Source organism: Mustela lutreola, chromosome 10 (assembly GCF_030435805.1).
Source record: "Mustela lutreola isolate mMusLut2 chromosome 10, mMusLut2.pri, whole genome shotgun sequence".
Lineage (NCBI taxonomy): Eukaryota > Metazoa > Chordata > Mammalia > Carnivora > Mustelidae > Mustela > Mustela lutreola.
This window is the reverse complement of record NC_081299.1, coordinates 50,573,872-50,597,507: the sequence shown is the minus strand read 5'-3', so window position 1 is coordinate 50,597,507 and position 23,636 is coordinate 50,573,872. Positions and strand designations below refer to the sequence as shown.

At 42.4% G+C, this 23,636-nt stretch overlaps 1 pseudogene; it reads right to left on the bottom strand.

Moving 5' to 3' along the window:
* Positions 1-4,048: 4,048 nt before the first annotated feature.
* Positions 4,049-5,777, bottom strand: LOC131810178 (serine/threonine-protein phosphatase 2A catalytic subunit beta isoform-like; annotated as a pseudogene).
* Between the last annotated feature and the right edge of the window lie 17,859 nt (positions 5,778-23,636).

Sequence of the window (23,636 nt, the reverse complement as noted above, 5' to 3'; positions counted from 1 at the left end):
AAAGACCTCCTATGGGAGTTGTCATCCACTCAAACGGTTTTGAGTCCTGCCAAGAGTCATTGTCTAGAGTTGCCTTCCTAATGCAGATGTGATGAGTCCACAGTTGAACACCTGCACGTTTTAGAAGAGTAGGAGTAGTGAGAAGCATATGGTAAGAACCTGTCCATTTTTCAATTAACTCAACTCCTGGTCCTTGGTTATTCCAAGCCTTTAGGACCCAGTCTTCTGGCTGGAAAGTGTGCAGTGGCTCCTCAGGAAATGGTTTAGTCTTAGAAAAGGCAAACTCATGGACAGATGTCAAAATTTAACTCAGTTGCTAAACATATTATTTAATTCCATTGTCATGTTTTAAGTAGGGGCAAATACCCGCTTCTCAAGTCTGAAATGGTTTCCATATATAATTTCATAAGGGCTTCAATAGAGCCCTTCTTCTAGGGGCCAACCTTCCACAGAGGAGGCCACAGAAGTGCCATTTCCAAAGTCAGGCCAGTCTCTTGGCACGGGTCAGCCAGGGCTTTCTTTAAAGCATGGTTCATCTTTTGTTTAACTGTTGATGGGAGAGGGGGGAGTGGTTCCTAAACACAAATTGTTTAAGAAGCACTGTTGTACCTAATGTCATCGCACACATCACAATGCATTTTATCTTTTTAAATCTCTCTTCCCAATTAAGCTATGGACTAAGGGCAAGCAGGGAGACTTTGTATTTCTTCAGCTTTTAATTCTCCTTGCCTAGCTTCTGACTTGACAATGAGTAGACAACAATAAATTGAATTAATGCGCAGGCCCTGGCTGGGTCACCTAGGACCTGGGACCATGTATGTTGAATGTTAAGACCAAGGACAAATCCCCCTTGTCCAAAGTCAGAATGAGTTCTAGAACGTGGGGAGAGGCTAAGATGAGAGATGAGATTGTTACATGCCGCCTTCCCCCAAAGTACCACCAGAACAACAGGTTGATAAGACATGGCTGAGTTCCTTCTCTCGAGAAGACTCAGTCTTCCTAGCATCGGAAAGAGGGGAGAGCAAAGTAGGGAATCCTAGGAGGTTCTGGAGTTTGGGTGAAGGCACTTCAGCACTTTTTTAGTCAAGGATTTGATGAGGATTTGGTTAAGGATCATAATATAATAGCTTAAGTTTGGTGCCCACAGCAAGGGGATCAAAAGGTCTTGGGAATTAAATTTGTCACTTGGTGTTTTCTGCTATTTCAAGGTATTTCAACTTTTATCTTCTGGGTCAGTTTTCTGAAATAGTCAATTTCCATTGCTGAAGATGGAACAGGAGAGTCGTGTGAATGCCGAGAGTGGCTGTGTGTGCGGAGATGGTGTCAGCTCTCAGAACTCAGGAGGCCCAACTGAGCGGGGAGAGAGCTGGCGACGTTCAGAGCTGATGGGCCCAGACACCTACAAATTTCTCCTCAAGACACTATCAAATAATCCAGCAACAGGAAACTGCCGTCCCTCCTAACACAATAACGCCATCTGCTCAGCAGATACTGATTTCTAGTCAGTGGTCTTATGGGAAGCTATTTGGTCTTTCTTCTCTACTTCCCCTCTTCCTCTGACACTGGTTTACCCTTAACTCAATTACTAGGCTAGAAGAAGTGCTTAAAATCTTTTCATCCAGAGCCTACCATGGTTTGTATGAGCATTTCCAGGGGGCTACTCACATATGACCGCACCCGTGACCTTCTCAACGCCCTCCTGGTCCAGGGGCAGTCCGGAAGTAAGAGGCCTGCCTGCAGCTTCCAAAGTGATTACTCTGCAGCAGACATCAGGCCAAATGAGCCAGCCAGCGGGGGTGAATGCTGATGCACATTAGAAAGGTCAAGAAATGCGGGGAGCATCCAGCTTCTGCTTGGGAGACACGGCCGCATCTGGCCCAGACAAGAAGACCTAATCTAATTTCTAAACAGGAAGAACATAACTCCCTGGGATGGAACAGGCCTGATTTGCCTAGAAACTCAAGGGCAGTAGGAAGTTGGGGGTGGCTAACATTTACTGAGGACCTGTAGAGCATTTTTTTAAACACAGTATTTTATGGAGAAGCTTAGCATATCCAGAATCTTTGAAAACTGGTCATATTTTCACTAACTGAGGTGGAGAAGGACCAAAACAGAGGCAGTCTCTTCTGTTTAAAGGAAATTTGTAGCAAACTTTCTGAAATGAAGGAAGCATTCCCTGTTTTTGTTTTATTTTGATCCAGCTGACCGCTCCTTGACAGTCTATCACCCAAAAGAAGGTAACAGTCAGTATTTTCCACCAGAGGCATGCTACCCAATGAGGTGAGGTGAGATCTGACCTCCTGGTCTCAGCCACATCAACATCCTCTCACCTCATTTGTTAAATGTGAATAAAAGAAAAAGATGTGAAAGAGCAAAGAGCCCATTCTTTCTGGAACCTACATCCCATCAAGTGCTGCTCTGTAACACTCACTCATTCATTTAGAATTGGGAATGAGGGGTTACTTAAAAAAAAAAATTATTTGGGGCACCTGGCTGGCTTAGTGAGTAGAGTATGCAACTCTTGACCTCAGGGTTGAGAGTTCAAATCTCACGTTGGGCAGAGTTTACTTTAAAAAAAAAATGTAGACTTGGGATGCCTGGGTGGCACAGTTGGTTAAGCGTCTGCCTTCAGCTCAGGTCATGATCCAAGAGTCCTGGGATCAAGCCCCTCCCCCCAATCCACATCCAGCTCCCTGCTCAGTGGGAAGTCTGTTTCTCCCTTTCCTGCTCCCCCTGCCTCTCTATCTCTGACAAATATATAAATAAACTCTTTAAAAAATTAAACATATTGGGGCACCTGGGTGGCTCAGTGGGTTAAGCCGCTGCCTTCGGCTCAGGTCATGATCCCAGGGTCCTGGGATCAAGTCCCACATCGGGCTCTCTGCTCGGCAGGGAGCCTGCTTCTTCCTCTCTTTCAGCCTGCCTCTCTGCCTACTTGTGATCTCTGTCTGTCAAATAAATAAATAAAATCTTTAAAAAAAAATTAAACATATAAAGATTATGTTAAAAAGTCTCTTTTAAAAACAACATAGAGGGGCACCTGGGTGGCTCAGTGGTTAAAGCCTCTGCCTTCAGCTGAGATCATGATCCCAGGGTCCTGGGATCGAGCCCCCCATCAGGCTCTCGCTCAGCAGGAACAGGGAGCCTGCTTCCTCCTCTCTCTGTCTGCCTCTCTGCCTACTTGTGATCTCTCTGTCAAATAAATAAATAAAATCTTAAAAAAAAAGAGAGAAGAGAAAAAATAAAAACAACATAGACTTGGGAATGAGGGACGTATTCTTTTATTCCTCTACACACTACAGATTTGGTTTCTGGCTTCTAGGATTTTTTTTGTTTATTTTTGTTTTTCTTTAAAATGGAAAGTTGAGGGGCACCTGGGTGGCCCAGTCATTAAGCATCTGCCTTCGGCTCAGGTCATAATCCCAGGGTCCTGAGATCGAACTCCACATGGGGCTCTCTGCTCAGCAGGGAGCCTGCTTCCCCCTCTTTCTGCCTGCCTCTCTGCCTGCTTATGATCTCTGTCAAATAAATAAATAAAATCTTTAAAAATATATATATATATATATATATAAATAAATAGAATGGAAAGTTGATTTGCTCAGTACACCAAATAGGAAGTAAGCACTGTCGTGACAAATACACAGAAGTATGCAAACCGACATAAAACAGTAATTTAGTTTAAATGAAAGACAACCTTTTTAAATGTTATGACAACATATTCCCCAGAATCTTTTCTTCAGCTAATTTAACTATACATTTAATAAAATGAAGGATAAAGGATTAAATGGAAGTTAGCTTGTGTGTTTTAAAAACAAAACTCCTTGGGCGCCTGGGTGGCTCAGTGGGTTAAGCCGCTGCCTTCGGCTCAGGTCATGATCTCAGGGTCCTGGGATCGAGTCCCGCATCGGGCTCTCTGCTCAGCAGGGAGCCTGCTTCCTTCTCTCTCTCTCTCTCTCTCTCTCTGCCTACTTGTAATCTCTCTCTGTCAAATAAATAAATAAAATCTTTAAAAAAAAAAAAAAAAAAAAAAAAAAAAAAAAAAAAAAAAAACTCCAACTCTATCAATCCATGACAGTTAAATACTATAATTTCCCAAATAAAGGCAAAACAAGAGGAAGGAGTTAGTGGCCTTTTCTGCTTAACAATCCAGAGGAAAGTGGTTACTACAAATATAGCAGGCAAACTGTTAACACTGACCGATCTAGAACATAGTATTGTACTGAATTTCAGTCTCAAATTGTGCTAAATGCTTATTATCATTAGTATGGCTCACTTTGGTCCATGATATGGTTAATTGCCAAGACAGATGCCCATTTGTTACAGAAATACATAGATTAAATTAAATTTGATATTCTTCTGTTAAAAAAAAAAGCTGGGTCTATTTCCACACAAAAAGGCAGCTTTTTCCCAGGAAGAATTTACAGGAAGTAGTTTGCACCAGGTAATATGAGGCTGTCTACCACAACGTGCTGGGTCAAACTGAGGGAAGGAATATTTTAAAGTGTCATCTAATTCCATGATAGCACCCTGGTTCCCACAACAGTAACAGTAAGTAACTGGGTGCACTTTCCAAAATGGTAACCCCTGTGCGCCTGGGTGGCTCAGTCATTAAGCATCTGCCTTCAGCTCAGGTCATGATCCCAGGGATCAAGACCCATGTCAGGCTCCCTGCTCAGCGGGAAGCCTGCTTCTCCCACTCCCACTCCCCCTGCTTACGTTCCCTCTCTTGCCGTGTCTCTTCCTGTCAAATAAATAAAATCTTTAAAAAGCAAAAAAAAAAGGTAACCACATTCTGATCATGACACCAGCTGTATTCTTCGATGACAAGTTGGTGAGCTCAAGAAACCAGTGTGAGACCATGGGCATGGTCAAATGTTTCAGAAATGTCTTGTCCAAACATAGAGCCAGTTCTAGGTGGTGAACTATCCTATCTCACCCACCACGATCACCTGATCTGCCCACTACAGATCACACACTGGACCTTTCCTGTGGAACTTCTTGTAAATGATTCGAGGCTCCTCTATGATCCAGTGTATCTAGGAAGGGAGAGAGGCCACCATGAAGGTTGAATATCTGTCCATCTACTAGTGCCGTAAGTGGAGGATAATCAAATAGATCTGTAAAATATTTCCACACTTTGGCATTTCCATGCTTTCACAGACATTCATCATAAAAGCCATATACTTGGGTAACTCATCGACTCTCATGGTTTCCTCCCAATATTGTAATGCATTCTAGGTAACACACCTTTAAGACCACAAGGAGAGTCACAGTCTCCAATTAGGATAGCTTATGTCTACACTGTCTCCCATAGATAGATAGTTTGTACCTGGTGATTTTCTACCAATTTTAAAGAGTTCCATGAGATCATGGAATTGACCATGCACATCTCCACGCAGGGGAACGAGACAATGAACCTCTTGCACTTCTTTTTTTTTTTTTTTTAAAGATTTTATTTATTTATTTGACAGAGAGAAATCACAAGTAGATGGAGAGGCAGGCAGAGAGAGAGAGAGAGGGAAGCAGGCTCCCTGCTGAGCAGAGTGCCCAATGCGGGCCTCGATCCCAGGACCCCGAGATCATGACCTGAGCCGAAGGCAGCGGCTTAACCCACTGAGCCACCCAGGCGCCCACCTCTTGCACTTCTGATTCTTTTGTTAAAATTTCCTTAGCCTTTCTGCACAGCACTGCACATCGTTCTCATTAAGCTATTTATCATCGTTCAGCTGCTCAGCCCCTTGGTGCAGCTCCTTGGGGAACACCTAGTTGTCCATGGCAGCTAGATTCCCTTCCCCAACGCCTCCTTCCTCCTTCAAGCCCTGGGTACCATTCCCTTCTCCAGCTGCTGCCAGCTCCCTGGCAGTGGACCCCTTGTACCACCCAAGGTCAGCCTGGAGGGAGGAGGCTGCGTGATGGGGGAGGGAGTGGGTGAAGAATGCGGCAGGTTAGGTGGCATTCCAGAGTGAAGCAAGGATCTTCAGCAAATCACCGGTAGGGTGCTAACCACCTGCTACCCTCACGGCCTCTCCCTCAGGCTCCCCGTTTTTTGAGCAAATGCCAGGACCAGCATTTCATCCTCTAGCCAACACAAACATGAAAAGATGCTCAATATCACGTACCATCGGGGAAATGCAAATCGAAACTATAATAAGTTATCATCTCACACCTCTCAGAATGGCTAAAATCAACTTAAGAAATAAGCGTTGGGTAGGATGTGGAGAAAGAGGAACCCTCCCTCACTGTTGGTGGGAGTGCAAACTGGTGTGGCCACCATGGTAAACAGTATGGAGGTTCCTCAAAAGATTAAAAAGAGAACTACCTTAAGATCCAGTAACTGCACTACTGGATATTTACCTAAAAAATACAAAAACATGAATTCAAAGAGACACAAATGCCCTTATGTTTACAGCGGTATTATTTACAATAGCCAAATTATGGAAGCAGCCCAAGTATCCATCAAAAGATGGATAAAGGAGATATGGGATATAGACAATGGAATATTACTCAGTCATAAAAAATAACGAGATCTTGCCATTTGCAACAACATGGATGGCTCTAGAATGTATAATGCTAAGTGAAGTTAAGTCAAAGAAAGACAAATGCCATGATTTCACACATATGTGGAATGTAAGAAACACAACAAATGAGCAAAGGGGGAAAAGAGGGGGAGAGAGAGAGAGAAAGAGATAAACAAGAAATAGACTCTCCACTTTAGAGAACAAACTGATGATTACCAGAGGGGAGGGTGTGGGGATGGGTGAAACACATCATGGGAATTAAGCACTGATGTGATGAGCACCGGGTGTCGAACGGACTGTAGAATCACTATACTGTACACCTGAAACTAACACAGCACCGAATGTTAGCTACACTGGAATCAAGATTTAAAAAGTTGATGAAAACAAAAGATTTCATCCTCAACTCTTCTTCTTTTCCCTTCCCCCTCAGAACCCTCAGGGCTTCCGTGATTACTTTCATCCAAGTCACTTCCACTCCTAAAATTCTTTCCCCACCCTCCAGAGCGCTGTTCATCCCACCCGACTTTGAGCACTGACCATGCGGAAGGGTCAGTTGGACATCCTACCCTAGCACTTGGAAAGGGAAATAAAGACACAATAAAGTTAAAATTAGAAATTAATGATGAAGGGGCGCCTGGGAAAGGGTGTTAAGAGTGGAAGTGATCCCGATGAAAGTAACTACAGAAGTCCTGAGGGTTCCTAAGAGAGAAGGGAAAGGAAGAGTTGAGGATGAAACCCTTTTTAAAAAGGTTTTTTAAAAATTTCTCTCTCTCTCAAAATCTTTAAAAAAATAAATTGATGATTAAGAAAATAAAAAAAAGAACTTATAAATCTATAAATCTTGTAAATCAGCTAGATCACTGAATAATATAGGTGTCACTAGCTAGCCTTACAGAAGAAACAAGGAAGAGAGCACAAAAACACAAATTTAGGAAAGGGAAACGTGCCCATATACAGAGGAAATAGAGATAAGTATGAGACCATTATATACCACTATAATCTAAAACATTTGAAAATCCTAATAAAAACTGATGATCTTCAATGAAAATACCTTTCCCCAAATTGGGTTGGAAACACATGGAAGTAAACAGATAAATAACATGTAGAAATAAAGACAATTCTCCTCCAATACTCTAGTCCCAGATCACTCCATATGTGACTCTTTAAAAATTGAATAAACAGATTTGTTGACGCTGTTTAAACTACTCAAGAGCACAGAGAAATAAAGGAAATAAATACCTTAATTTACACAACTGGCAAATGACTGATCTGAGAACCTAATAAACACAAAACTGCAGACTGGTTTTACTTGTAAAGAGTTAAAAGAAATTTTAAATAAATATATATATATATATACACACACACACACACACACACATACACCAACCACATATAAATTGTATATATCAAATCAAACCAGCAGTACATTAAAAGAATAACACACCAAGACCAAGTAAAGTTCATTTCAGGAATCAAGGAATCCAAGGATGATTCCATATTAGGAAATTTAGTAATATAAGTTAATTTTAAGTAAGTCAAGAAAGAAATTACAATTGCCTTTACTATTAAAAATGCACTTACTGGGGTGCCTGGGTGGCTCAGTGAGTTAAAGCCTCTGCCTTTGGCTATGATCCCAGTGTCATAATCCCAGGGTCCTGGGATCGAGCCCCACATCGGGCTCTCTGCTCCGCGGAGAGCCTGCTTCCTCCTCTCTCTTCCTGCCTGCCTCTCTGCCTACTTGTGATCTGTCTGTCAAATAAATAAATAAAATCTTTTTTTTTTTTAAATGCACTTACTAAAATTTGTATACCCACTCCTCCTTATAAACCTCTTAATAAAATGAAAATGGAGGTTGTGGGTTTGAACCCCACACTGGCTGTAGACATTACTTAAAAAGAAAATCCTTAAAAAAATGAAAATAAAAAGTATTCCTTTATTTTAATGAAGATAGTTCTCAGAACCAAAACCCAAACATGTTTCATGTTTTTAGTAAAACATGCTTTTAGTAAAACACTAAAAGCATTTCTGATCAGATCGGGTCCAAGAGAGGACCTAACAGTACCACTGTTACTGACTATTGTTCTAGAAGTTCCTGCCAAGGCAATTAGACAAGGACTGAATTAAAATGTATAATTAATAGAAAGGAGGTTGCAATACTGTCATTATTTACAGAGCATATGATTACACATCTGGGGGAAAAAAAAAAACACCCAACTTAAACCTACTAGAAAGATAGGTGAATAAAGAGATTATTTAAAAACTGACATTAGGGGCACCTAGATGGCTCTGTTGATTAAACATCCAAGTCTTGGTTTTGGCTCAGATCATGATTTCAGGGTTGTAAGATCGAGCACCATTTTTGGCTCTGTGCTAGGTGTAGAGCATGCTTAAGATTCTCTCTCCCTCTGCCCCTCCTTCCACTTTCTCCCACTCTTAAAAAAATTAATATAAAAAGCAGTATTTTATTAAAAATAACTTCTAGTTAAAAATTTAGGTCATAATTATATGATCTCTCTGATATGAGGAATTTGAGAAGCAGGGTGGGTGGTCGTGGGGAGTAGGAGGGGAAAAAAATGAAACAAGATGGGACCAGGGAGGGAGATAAACCAGAAGAGACACTTAATCTCAGGAAACAAACTGGGGGTTGTTGAGGGGTAGGGGGTGGGCAGGGAGGGATGGACATTGGGGAGGGTTTGTGCTATGGTGAGTGCTGTGAATTATGTAAGACTGATGAATCAAAGACCTATATACCCCAGGGCAAATAATACATTATATGCTTAAAAAAAAAAAAAAAAAACAACCTATGGAAAAAAATTTAGGTCATGATTGGAGATTGAGCATATTCTAAAATATTTTATATGCTTAATACATAAAAATGTTAGCTAGAATATTTAAACCATTTGAGTATTAAAATACTTTAATACAGGTGTCTAAAAGGGGGTTCAGATATATAGAGTAGTATTTGAGGTTGTATAGCCCATGAACGGACCTGAGAGGAATACAGGCCGTAGGGACTGGAGTTAAACATGTCCACAAGCCTGGCATTTAATGAGAAGCTGCATCTGCTGCTGATCCACAAAGGGATGTCTGAACGTCCTTCCATTAGCCCAAGTTCTTAGCTAGAAGATAGAGTTAGCCTTCCCACATTAGAACCATACAACTGGAATTCTGAGTCCATACTCAGAATGAGTATGCGGGGCCCGCATTCTCAGGGTGGCAAACCCCAAGCCAATCCACTAACACAAAAAATGATCTAGAATCAGGGAACCAAAACAGAACCTGAGCAGAAGCCACCAAATGGAAACCTCCACAAACCAAGTCAGGTAAGGACAACATCTCTTGAGCAAAAATCCTAATGCATGGGAAGCAAGTCCAAGGCCATTGAAGTGGAATCCACATACTTAAGTAGGAGAACTCACTCCTAAAGTAAAGCTCTTAGAACAATCTAAAGGAGGTTAAAACAAATACACATAAACAATGAACTCTGGAACACTAAAAAGAAATTTGGAAAAAAAAAAAAGGAAAAAAATTAAAAAACAAAACAAATACACTCAGGATATTTGAAGAAAGAGTAGCACCATTAAATGTAAACAGGAAAAAGGTGACTCTCCTATCAGCAGGACTCAAGCCAATAAGGTTTCCAGCCTAGCTTGCTCGGCCAGAGTCTGTTCTCTATAACCATCTCTCTGGAACACAAATGGGACGATGGACTCTGCTGTGACACTTCCCTTGTCTTCATTTCTAGCTCTGGCTCCATGAGATGGAATCAAGGCTGAGCAGGAAGGAGAGAAAAAGACACAGGGAAGCTGTGGAGAGAGAAGTGTATGATCACATGGGGGCAGAGACAAAGTCATTACCCAAGAAAGTTGAGCACTTCCCCCAACACTTCAGACACTCATTTTTTTTGTGCTGGTAGCACAGGTTAAGAGTATGGACATTCTGTTTTCAGGATCTACTTTTTTTTAAATGCTTGTCTAGGAAACTGAGAGCTTATCATTATTAGATCCCACTTGGCTAGGCTTCTGGTGCACCAAAGGGCTATTGTCTTCCATGTCTGCAACTTGCCAGGCTGGAGCCAATCCTGAACTCCGACAGCACTTAAAAAGCTCCAGTCAAGATGGGGTGCCTGGATGGCTCAGCTGGTTAAGTGACTGTCTGCCTTCAGCTCAGGTCATGATCCTGGAGTCCTGGGATCGAGTCCCGCCTCAGGCTCCCAGCTCGGCAGGGTCTGCTTCTCCCTGGCTGGCTCTGTCAGCAGAACATGTGACTCTTGATCTTGGGGGTTGTGAGTTTGAGCCCCATGTTGGGGGTAAGAAGTCACTCTAAAAAAAAAAAAGAAGTAGCAGCAGTTCCAGCCAAGTACCCTGCTGTCAATAAGGGACCATCAATTTTCTAGGTCTCGCCAATGTGGCCCTTCAATCAGTGAGTGCCTGCCTCCAGCCTGGGGTTGAGGAGAGTAAAAAGGGCTGCAGTATGTCTTACGCATCAGAGACCAGAGACCGCTTCCTGGAGGAGGCAACATCAACTGCTTAAGTGGAAGGCATTTCTAGGTGATAATGGGGAAAAGAGCTTTAAAGGTTGTGGGAGCAGCCAGTGGGCAGAGCAGAAGGAAAATAATACAGAGAACTGCCAGTCAAGAGAGACTGGATGGGGAAGTGTAATGCGAGAAGGGAGAAACCAATTACAGTCTCTCAAATATCTCCGTTACCTTAAATTAATTTTTAGACTTGTTCTGGCTGTCTCTTCAGCACATATTATTTTTTTAAATTAAAATTTCCCTAATTAGACGATAAATTCTTGGACGGCAGAGTTGGACATAGTATCTTTCTTCCCAGCAGAGACCCGGCCGTGTCTGGAGAGACCAACTGCCAGGCATCCAGGCTCAAAGCTGGCATCACTGAAAGCAGGAACAGATGATGATGATTAAGGTCGCTGAAGACTGTAAGCTTCCTGGCCCTGGTGCACCTGGGCTCTGCTTGGAACACAGATGCTTCTGGTCCAAGGGCCCTGACCAAGGCGAGAGGGGCTCTGGGGCTTGAGGGGGTAGGACCACACCCCCGTCGCTCTGCGTGAAACAGCAAGATTCTTGCTTTTGAGCTCACTCCTTGCATCCAGTTGTTGCTCTGTTCATTTCTTGACAGGTTGCTTGCAGAGTTCGTAATTTTTCAAAGAGTGGATCTGGGGAGGATCCCACGTGTTCTTGAGAACAATTTAATTTTGTGTTTCAATTCAGAGAGGATGAGGGGGAATAAAAAGACTCCTACAAGCATCTTCTAGGATCTCTGTCTCAGTGATAGAGATGCTTCTGTCTTGGCACTCTGAGGGAAGGAAGGTTTCCTGGTCGGTTTGAAGACAGAAATGCCCCGTGAGAATTAGGTCTCTCCCAAAGACAGGCAGGAAGTTCTAGAAAGCCTGTTCATAATCATGCTGTGAGCAACTATTAAGTTCCAGAAGAACACCACCACTGTGGCTATGGCTCTATTAAATGTTTTTAATTTCCCTGGTTCCACAGCTTTCTTTGTAATTCAGATGTAAGTCTGTTTCCATTTCCTAGTTGCGGAAGAGCTCTAAGCCCAAGGAGTTTAAATAAGCTCAAAGCTTACATAAGTCACTTTATAACAGAAAATTTTGTAATTTTTTTTTTCTTTCAAAGTCAAGGAAATCTGTGAGGGCTTCAAGGAGAGGATAGTGCTGCTGCTGGGACTTTGCATAACTGGCTGGTTTCTGGGCCTGAGCCGGGGCAGCCACCTGGCCTGGCTGCCCACGCATCATGTCACCTTGACCATTCCATTCCCCACATCTCTGCATGGACCTCAGCTGCAAACCCCCTAGACTGGGGCATCGGGCCCGCCAACTCTGCATCGCGGAGACCACAGCTTCTTTCTTCTCTGTGGCCTGTCCCTACTGGGCTGCAGTGGCGGAATGCCAAGCGTTTTCTCCATTCCAGGCTATTGTTAATGTTACAGCTCGTTTTGGTTAGCAGCCCCCCCCTTCTACAAAACAGGAGGACTGGAAAACTTGGCCTCTCCCAATTTGCAAGTCCAAATTTTGTTTGGATAGCCTGTTAGCATGAACAAAAAGATGCTGCTCATCTCGTTATTATTTTTTTTTTTAAGATTTTATTTATTTATTTGACAGAGATCAAAAGTAGGCAGAGAGGCTGGCAGAGAGAGAGGGGGAAGCAGGCTCACCCCCGAGCAGACAGCCTGATGCGGGGCTCCATCCCATGACCCTGGGATCATGACCTGAGCCGAAGGCAGAGGCTCTAACCCACAGAGCCACCCAGGCGCCCCCCCCCATCTCATTATTAACTGCAGATGGGACCAGCCAGCTTTTGCCGAATGAACTGTACTCAGAAGATTCAGAATTTTAAGAAATGATTCACCCATTGAAAAAAGACTGAAAAAACGAAGGCAGCCAAGAAATTTTCAGAGAAGTGATGAGCACTCATCATCTCTATAGTACCCACCTGGATGCTCTAAGTTTATTTGAGCATCAGGTTTATTCTAAAAGCTCTGGAGTAGACAGGAATGCTGCTTGTTTAGTAATTTCTACACCCAACGTGGGGCTCAAATTGGTGACCCTGAGATCAAGAGTCACATGCTCTTCTGACTGAGCAAGCCAGGGGCCCCCAGAGTGCTGCTTGCTTAGATCTATTTAAAGGACTGCTAACCAAAATGATCTATTTAAAGGAGTGCTGCTTGCTTAGGTCCATTTAAAGGAGTTCTGATGAATACTGGGGGTCATCTAGACTTGCCTGAAACTTCAACTTTGTGCCTATAAAGATTACAGCACAGTCTTTCATGTTTCAAATATATTATAGAGTACTCTTGCTTATTTGACTCTTTAAACCTTACAATATGTAACCACCAGAAAGGGCTAATGATCTTGGTACCAAATAAGAAAAAAAAAAAATTCACAAGGGTTTCCACTTCTCAATTGTCATATTATCTCAAAAGTTGAAATAAGATGATCTACCACTACTGTTCTAACTGTCCAGCATATTAGCAATTGCCCCGTGTGGTTAGGAGGCTGAATAATTCTTTAGACTTTCTGCTAGAATTAGGGTGTCATCATGACTGGGTGGCGAACTTAGCACAAGAAGGTAAGTGTCAAGGGACGATGTCATCATTTTTTTGCTAAGTCTTAGTTTTGATGATTAAAAACCAATTCTGCATAAAACCAAAATGAGTGAGAGATAGAAAAGGAAAAGTCATGCACTATCTTAATACTGGGAAACACTAGGGTAGGACATCTATTTACCAGTACAAGGGCCCAAGGTTTTGTACTTCCTTTGAAGAACTTAAGCTAGTAAAATCTGTGGCTTTGACACATGGACCAAAATATTTACCTTGGGGTGGGAGGGGCAGCAAATCTGCATGGCTCCTCAGAAAACTTTCCTCAATCTGGAAACCATCAGCTTAAACTAAGAAGTTTGGCCTTTGGCTTCAAAGTGGAAACCTTAAAAGACAAGACTGTATGAAGAATCCAGCCTGCGGGGTGATAGAACCCCACCAAATGAGAATGCTCCCTAGTATATCACCTTGAGGCATTCTGTTGTTTCTAACTCTGTGTTGGTGAACTTTCTGTCCTTTTTTTTTTTTTTTTAAACCATTTTACATCAAAACAACTTTCTTAATTGAGACATAATTGGTACATCATGTTGTGTATAAGTTTAAGGTGTATATCAGGTGTGTGTTACTTCTAACTAAAGGTAAAAGTGATTTTCCTGTATTTAAATTGTGTCTTTTTTTTATGGTGTCATCTTCTCCCTGTTAAGTTTTAACTAATTCCTCCTTTACCTAATACTTTCTCATTTAATTCCATCTTTTAAAAATTCACCACCGGGGTGCCTGGGTGGCCCAGTCAGTTGAATGTCCAACTCTTGATTTTGGCTTAGTTGTGGTCTCGGGGTCAGGGGTCATGGGGTCAAGCCCCACATTGGGTGGAGTCTATTTGTCCCCATATGCACAAGCACATACTCACTCTTTCACAGAAATAAAATCTTAAAAAAAAAATAAAGTTCACCACCGAAGTCTTTTAGCATAGTTTTGATCATGACATCCCCCTAAATATAACCTTTCAAAACTCCCAGTTTGCAGTAAATCAAAATGGCTCACCTCATCTCTACAGCAAGAGTATAAATGGAGGCCCACACATCCTACCTTAACATTTATTATTTTTTTTAAGATTTTACTTATTTATTTGAGAGAGAGAGCAGGATGGGGAGGCAGGGAGAAGGGCAGAGGGAGAAGAAGCAGCAGACTCCCCACTGAGCAGAAAGACCATGGTGGGGCTTGATCCCAGGACTCTGGGATCATGACCCCAGCCAAAGGCAGATATTTAACCAATTGATTTTTGCTTTCAATTCAGTTCATGATCTCCAGATCCTGGGATCAAGCCCTGGGTCAGGCTCTGTGCTCTGTAGTCTGCTTGTCCCTCTCCCTCTGCTTGCTCTACCCCTTGCTCTCCCTAAAAATAAATAAAAATTAAAAAACCTAGCAAACTACTACAAATATGCCTTCAAGAGGCCATAGAATGCCACATTCCAGTTCAGAATTCTCTGTGAGTTCCATACCAGAATATGGAGACCAGAAAGTCATATATGGCCCACGGTCAAACTCCTCTTCCTACCCCCGCTCATTGTTAAGTTTGGAGGGTTCCCGTAATACGCAAGTGGACACCCAGACTCATCCACACCTCTCCCCAAGAAAAGACACTAAATTAGTCCTTGGCTAGGGCCCAAGGATAAGTATACCAACTGTCTAAGTTAGGTAGGTGACTTCCTCAGCTGTTCAGCCAGAAATTTTGAGAGCTTGGCTAGAAGGCAGAGGGAAGGGCAGGCTCTTCCCTCTTGGACTCCTCGTGTGGACTGGGGTCAGGGGAGGCTCCAAGAGGTGAGGGGGTTTGGAGACCTGCATTGCACAGGGCCAGTGGTGGCCTCAACGTTTGCCTGTAAACACACTGGGGCCTCTCCACACTTCTTCCTAAGAGAACAGTTTTCTCCAGCCCTGCTCTGAACACAAAGGAAAATGAAACATAGAAGGGCAAGGAGACACAAAGACAACCCTAAAGCGAGGTAGGAAATGAAGAGTGAAAGAGTGACTACATTAATAACAAAAGGTACAAAGAAAATTTTTTAAAAAATAAGAAAAAGGTAAATCATGGTAAAAGAAATGAAACAAAATTTTAAAATATTAGAAATCCCAAAGGAGGGGCGCCTGGGTGGCTCAGTGGGTTAAGCCGCTGCCTTCGGCTCAGGTCATGATCTCAGGATCCTGGGATCGAGTCCCACATTGGGCTCTCTGCTCACCGGGGAGCCTGCTTCCTCCTCTCTCTCTGCCTGCCTCTCTGCCTACTTGTGATCTCTCTCTGTCAAATAAATAAATAAATAATAAAATCTTAAAAAAAAAAAAAAAAAGAAATCCCAAAGGAGATGTGATGAAGGACATTTATTTATTTATTTATTTAAAGAGTTTGAGAGAATGAGTGAGATCACAGAGGGAGAGGGAGAGAGAGAAGCAACCCCCACCCCAAGCAGAAAGCCCAATCCCAGGACCTAGAGATCACCGCCCAAACCGAGGCCAGACACTCAACCGACTGAGCCACCCACGTGCCCCTCCATGGAGGAGATTTAATGTAAATGAGCCAAAGGTTAAAACTAATGCAGGAAGTGAAAAACATTTGAAGAGATAAAATCGGGGAGAAAGATGCCCAGTTCTATGGCAACATAGGGAGAAGGGAGAGAACGCGCACGGGAAGACAATCTGAAAAGCACACATCTCCCTGTCGATAAACAGGCACAGAGCCTCTGCGTAATCCCCAGGGACAGAACGCAACCCGGGGTCATCATCTCACTAAGAGTCAGCTCTGAAAGTTACGAGGTACCCCTTTTTGCCTCCTGAAATGTGTTTTCAATTACATCCTTGTCAGCAGCCAGGGGTGAGAAGCTGGCCCTTTCAGCTGAGACAGCTGAAACCCCTAACACCGTTTTTGAAAGAAATATGAGTAATATTTAGCAAAAAAGGCCTAAAACGACCTTGCTCTTTGATCCATTCATTCCAGTCCTGCTAGACTGTCCTCTGACAGGAGTCCTATAGAGCTCAACAAAGGAAACATTCCAATCTTTAAAAATTTCCAATTTTCTGTTTGTGCTGATTCCAAACGTAAAACCACAATGTCCAAAGGCGGGAGGAAGATTAAACAAATTACAGTATATATTTATCTGAGGAATTATGCAGCAATTAAAATGATGGTTACAAAGCCTTTTAATGAAAAGATATCATTTACTGGGGCACCTTGGTGACTCAGTCAGTTAAGTGTCTAACTTTGGTTTGGGTCATGATCCTGGGGTGCTGGGGTGGAGCCCCACATGGGCTCCCTGCTCTGCAGGGAGCCTGCTTCTCCCCCTCCCTGGCCTGTCGCCCCCCTTCTTGTGCTCTGTCAAATAAAATCTTAAAAAATATATACTGTTTATTAAGGGACACAGGCAGAAAATAAAATTCACTGTGCTCCAAAATTGTACAAGGCATACAAATCATTATTTAAAAATCAATGTTCTGGGGCACCTGCGTGTGGCTCTGTTGGTTAAGCAGCTGCCTTCAGCTCAGGTCCTGGGATCGAGCCCCGCATCTGGCTTGCTTCTCCTTCTCCCTCTGACCCTACCCCCTACCACTCGTGCTTTCTCTCAAAAAAAAAAAAAAAAAGAAAATCTTTAGAAATCGATGTTCTAATAGCTGTGATGTTTCAGTGACAAGTTTTGGGTAATTTCCCCTTTCCTCCCCTCTCACAAGATGCAGGCACACTCAGCTTATCACAGAACCCCAAGGCCTCTAAATAGTCATCCCCCAAGTCTGCTTCCCAGTCACTGTCCTTAGGCTTAGGAACCCATCATCCCCATCTGGCTCGGAGGACGCCTATACTAAGGCAACAAACATCAAAATATTCACTTTTAGAAGCTTGAATTGCTTATTCTTGTCTGGAGTGGGGTATCTGCACTGATCTGACTCTAAAAACTGATCAAAGTAAAACATCATTTTCCTTATTCTTATGCAAATTTAGCAAGATATAAAAACATCTCCTCTATTTGACTCCAAAATTGCGTGTGGCTGTTATATATTGAAATTGTCTTCCACATCTTTTTTAAGTAGGTTCCATGCCTGGCATGGAGCCCTGTGCAGGGCTTGAACTTACAACCCTGAGATTAAGACCTGAGCTGAGATCAAGAGTCAGATGCTTAACAGACTGAGCCACCAGGGGCCCCTTTCACATCTCAAGCATATGTCCTCTGATAAACCTTCCAAGTCTCCTCAATCCCCTTTCTACAGGTTCCCAGAGAACACAGTACTTCCCCTTCTGTATAACTCCCAATTCCTTCTTTAATGCTTGCTTTTCCACTAAGACCATAAACGCTATACAGAGAATGTCTCTCTCAGCATCAAGGTGTTCGGACCCTTGGTAATGAGTTCCCACCTTACCTTGTCGCAGTGAGAACAGGACATCTGTCTCTAACGGCCTGGCATATGCTACCTGCTCCGGGGGAGATTACCACATACTCCCAGAGAAAAACAATGAACCAGAATGTCAAAAACATGGATTTTTAGGGGTGCTTCGGTGGCTCAGTGGGTTAAAGCCTCCGCCTTTGGCTCAGGTCACGATCCCAGGGCCCCTGGGATTGAGCACCGCATCAGGCTCTCTGCTAAGCAGGGAGCCTGCTTCCCCATCTCTCTCTGCCTGCTTCTCTGCCTTCTTGGGATCTCTGTCAAATAAATAAATAAAATCTTAAAAAAAAGGCAAAAACAAAAAAAAACATGGATTTTTAGGCTGGAGCTTTAGGAAAGCAATGGAAATTCACAGCAGGAATCAAGCCTTTTCAGCCCTGGGTTTTCCAGGCTGTTCTATCTACCTGGAAGCCCCTATCTTTGCCCATCTAACTTCTAGGACCCTTTAGGGCTTGCTATGGGGATCACCTCCTTTAAGTCTGGTTTGCTTTCCCAGTCTATGCAGATTTGCAGGGAACAATTAGTTTCTGAGAATGGCTAGAAACCATTCAAGGTTTGCTGCAAAGAATTTATTGATCCACTGATACCTTCTAACTTTCTTCATATGTTCTTGTGGAGACAAGGACACCATGCGAGAAGGAATTTAGTCCCCAGAGTGTTCATATTTCTTTAAAAATCTGGAGGCAATTGGGAATGTAAATAGTATAGCCACTATGTAACACAATATCAAACCTCCTGAAAAAATTAAAAATTACCACATGATCCAGCAATTCCCCTTCTGGGTATTTACCAAAGGAATTCAAAGCAGAATCTTAAGAACTATTTACACACACACACACACACACACACACACACACACACACTGCAATTACAGTATTATTCACGATAGCCAAGAGGTACAAACAACCCAAATGTCTCCTGACAGATGGATAAAGAAAATGTGGGATATCCACGGAATGGAATGTCATGCAGCCTTTTAAAAAGGAGATCCTGTCACATGTTACAATGTGGATGAATTTCAAGGGCATCATACTAAGTGAAATAAGCCAGTCCCCAAAGGACAAATACTGATGATGTCACTCCTGAGGGATCTAAAGTAGTCAAAATCCTAAACAGAGAATAGAAAGGTGACGGCTCAGGGGAAAGGGGTGGAGGATTAATGGGCAGTTTTAGTTTTGCAAGATGGAAATTCTAGAGGTGTATCATGACAGCGTAAATATACTTAACACGAACTGTACACTTAAGAATGCCTTAAGATGGTGAAGTTAATGTTACATGATTGTAACCACAAATATAAAATAAACCAGGATGCCTGGGTGGCTCAGTTGGTTAAGCACCTGCCTTTGGCTCAGGTCATGATCCCAGGGTCCTGGGATCGAGTCCCACATAAGTCTCCTTGCTCAGCAGGGAGCCTGCTTTCCGCTCTGCCTGTTCTTCCTGCAGCTCTCTGTGCTCCAGCGGGGACAAATAAATAAATAATCTTTAAAAAATAAAACAAAAAACATAAAATAATTAAGCCGGGGAGGCAATATGCTAAAATACCAGTAATATCAGTTTGATACTGATGGCTGCTTGGAATTTCTCATCATTCTTCTTGCTGTTTCTGGTTGGTTTTTGTATGTATGGTTTGTATGTATGGTTTTTCATTTTCTCATCTACAAAATGGGGGGTAATTGCACAGAGTATTTTAGCCATGAGAGCGGAGAATGTGTGTGCAAGAAAAGCAGCTGGTGTGTAACGTACAGAAGCTTGGCAGTCACTGCTCTCCAGCCTTCCAACGCACTCGGCTGACTCCCACGAAGAAACGCAGGCCCAATTAATGGCGGACTGGCTCCACAAATCACAGGACATACAATGGCATTTAAAGTCATGTCTGGGGGCACCTGGGTGGCTCAGTGGGTTAAGCCGCTGCCTTCGGCTCAGGTCATGATCTCTCGTCCCGGGATCGAGTCCCGCATCGGGCTCTCTGCTCGGCAGGGAGCCTGCTTCCTCCTCTCTCTCTCTCTGCCTGCCTCTCTGCCTACTTGTGATCTCTCTCTGTCAAATAAATAAATAAAATCTTTAAAAAAAAAAAAAAAAAGAATAAAGTCATGTCTGTTATTTCCACAAGTCCAATAAACAAAATGGATGAGGAAATGAACATTTTATCAAATCTCCAACATCAGAACTATCCATTGCACGTATGTTTGTGTGTGCCTCTCTGTGTGTGTATGTACGTATATATATATGTATTTTATGGGCACTGCTGTAATTACATCAACAGCCTCTAGGTCATCCACGGAACAATCACTGAGTTTCCACATACTTCACCTTCAAACCCAAACTGATTTACCAGAATAGCTCAAGCCTGGGGAGACCGGGTGGAGCTGGGCTGTGGGCAACCTGGACCTGGCAGTGGCAAGCTTCTCCCCAAGATGGCACACTAGAGATTATTTCCTAGACACAGTAGAAAATTTTGTTGTTTGGCCTTATGGCAAAAAATTTCAAAAGTGGAGCTCCTGGGGCACCTGCCTTTGGCTCAGGTCATGATCTCAGGGTCCTGGGATGGAGGCCCACATTGGGCTCTCTGCTTGGCACGGAGTCTGCTTCTCCCCTTGTGTGCTCAAGTTCTCAAATAAGTAAAATCTTAAAAAAAACAAAAACAGAAAAACAAAAACCTGGAACTAATGTCTCCTCTGCAGCCCCTATACCATAATTCTAGGATAGACAGTCAATCCCCCTTTTTATAACCTGAAATCCCCTTAACACTCATACTGCTTTGAAATATTTTATTACATTCTTGGAAAAAGTAGAAATTGTAAATTTCAGAAAAAACAGATCGATGAAACAGAGCCGAGTCAGAAAACTGCCCTTCTATTTGGCAATAAATAAAACCGTACTCCTGACTTAAACCAAATATGAAAATAGATTTTGGGTAGACAAGAGAATGAAATATAAAAGATTAAAATGTAAAGCCACACCCAGTGCTGATAAGAGTACGGAGCAACCAGAAACAACATACCTTTCTGGTGGGAATGCAAAATGGTTCAGCTACTTGGGAAAATAGTTTGGTGTATATATGTTTACCATACAATCCAGCAATCCACTATGGGCATATATCCAAGTGAAATGAAAACTTATATTCACACAAAAAGTACATACATACCTAAGTGCTATGGCAGCATTTTTGGAAAGAGTCAAAAACTGTTCAGCTTGGAAATGGATCAGCAGACTATGATACATCCACAGAGAACACTACCCAGTGATAAAATGGAAAAGAACGATTGATAAAAAAGCAGTGTGGAGGGTGCCTGGGTGGCTCAGTGGGTTAAGCCTCTGCCTTCGGCTCAGGTCCTGGGATCGAGTTCCGCACCAGGCTCTCTGTTCGGCAGGGAACCTGCTTCCTCCCCTCTCTGCCTGCCTCTCTGCTTACTTGTGATCTCTGTCAAATAAATAAACTCTTAAAAAAAAAAAAAAAAAAGGCAGTGTGGATGAAACTCAAAGACATTACGCCGAGTGAAAGCAGCTGGACTCAATGGGGTTAATTTTAGAGCCTGCCGGAACAACTCTGTTTTGTTTTGTTTTTTTAAGATTTTTACTGAAGTAATCTCTATACCCAACATGAGGCTAGAACTCACAACCCCTTATCGAGTCACAAGCTCTTCTGAGCCAGCCAGACACCCACATCTTGCTTGTGATTATTTATCTGTATTCACTTATCAAGACTTGCAACACTATATACAATAAAACAAGTTACTACATGTAAATTATACATTAATCCTTTTAAACGGAAAAACGTAAAGCCAAAAACCATGTAGAATAGTTGAGTATAGGGGGGAAAGGAATTCTTAAGACTTTAAAAGCACCAATTGTAAGGCAAAAACAATTACGGGTTTGATTACATAAATACTTAAGACTTCTGTTGAAAGAGGGTAAGAACAGACAAAATTAACAAATGATTAATGAACTGGGAGAAAATAATTCTACCATCTAAAAACAATATGGGATTACCACTTGGTATATAAAGAACTCTTGTAAAGTGTCAAGAGGCTTTGGGGTGCCTGGCTAGCTCAGTAGAGCATGTGACTCTTGACCTGAGAACTGCTCAGTTCAAGCTGCACACTGGGTGTAGAGATTACTGGGCAAAACATAAAAAAGAAATTTAAAAAAATAAAAAAAAAATTGAGGGGTCATTTATAAAAGAGCAAGCTATGAATCTGCAAATTCAAAGGGTAAACTCTGACTACAAAAATACAGACGGCTTTTCAACTTCACTAATCAGAGAAATACAAATTAAAATGGGATACCACTTTACAGCCATTATGTCAGGAAAAGTTAGAAAGTTGAGTGGGGATGTAAGAAAGTAGGAACTCTAGTGAATTATACAAAGATAGCCAAAGCATATAGGACAACAGAACTCTTAACCAGAAACTTGTGCTGTTAACCTGGGAAGCCAAACCACCTTTGCATAAGTTGGTCTAGAATAGTCAGACCTTGCCAATGATTACCAAATTGTTTTCACTACGATTTCCAACTCAAGACCAACCATAGACAAGGATGTTCCTGAAGGTCATCATGTAAATTGTCCTGCTTCTAGTTAAGTTTCTCATGCCAATTACCTCCAATACTAGCATACCTAGAAACTATCCTTTTGTTCCACAATAAAGCTTTCCTTTATTGTGGAAATAAAAAAAAAAACTCCTGCCTTTGAGTTTTATACTGGCCATGGTGGCTGGCTCCTTCAACACAAAGGTTTCAGTGAATACTGTGGGCTTGTTCTCATCTGGGTGGTCATTTTTCACAAACTAGAACCACTCTTAAGAACTGGTAATGCGGGCGCCTGGGTGGCTCAGTGGGTTAAGCCGCTGCCTTCGGCTCAGGTCATGATCTCAGGGTCCTGGGATTGAGTCCCACATCGGGCTCTCTGCTCAGCAGGGAGCCTGCTTCCTCCTCTCTGCCTGCCTCTCTGCTTGTGATCTGTCAAATAAATAAAATCTTTAAAAAAAAAAAAGAACTGGTTAATGCTGAGTGGAATTAAGCATAAGCTTACATAAGGATTGAAGAGGTACTCTTGCTCAGGTCCATAAGGGAGCAGGGATCAAACTGTTTATTAGTGGGGAGGATGTTGGGATGGTAGTGCGGGGGGGGCGGCAGGATGTTGGAGCAGTTCAGGTCTTCATCATTAGACAAAATGATAAAATATTGGGGATACATAAAGTTCATTAGAAACAGTGAATTAGATATGCATAATAGATTATCTTTTTTAAAAAGCATTAATAGTAATAGAGGTCAAAAGCGTGATTCCACTCACGTAAGTTAGAAACAATCATTGGGATGCCTCAGTTGGTTAAGCATCGGTCTCGGTCTTCAGCTCAGGACATTATCCCATGGTTCTGGGATTGAGTTCTGCACCAGGTTCTCTGCTCAGTGAGGAGCCTGGTTCTCTCCTCTTCCTGCCTGCTGCTCTGCCTACTTGTGCTCTCTTCTCTATCACGTAAATTAAAATTTAAAAAGAAAAACACAACACTCACAAAAGGACATTTTAGAAGAAAAATACCCAGGGAACTTAAATGACTCATATTAGTGGGTGAATACTAGAAGACAGAACGCAGAAATGAGTGGAAGAGCAATGGGAAAA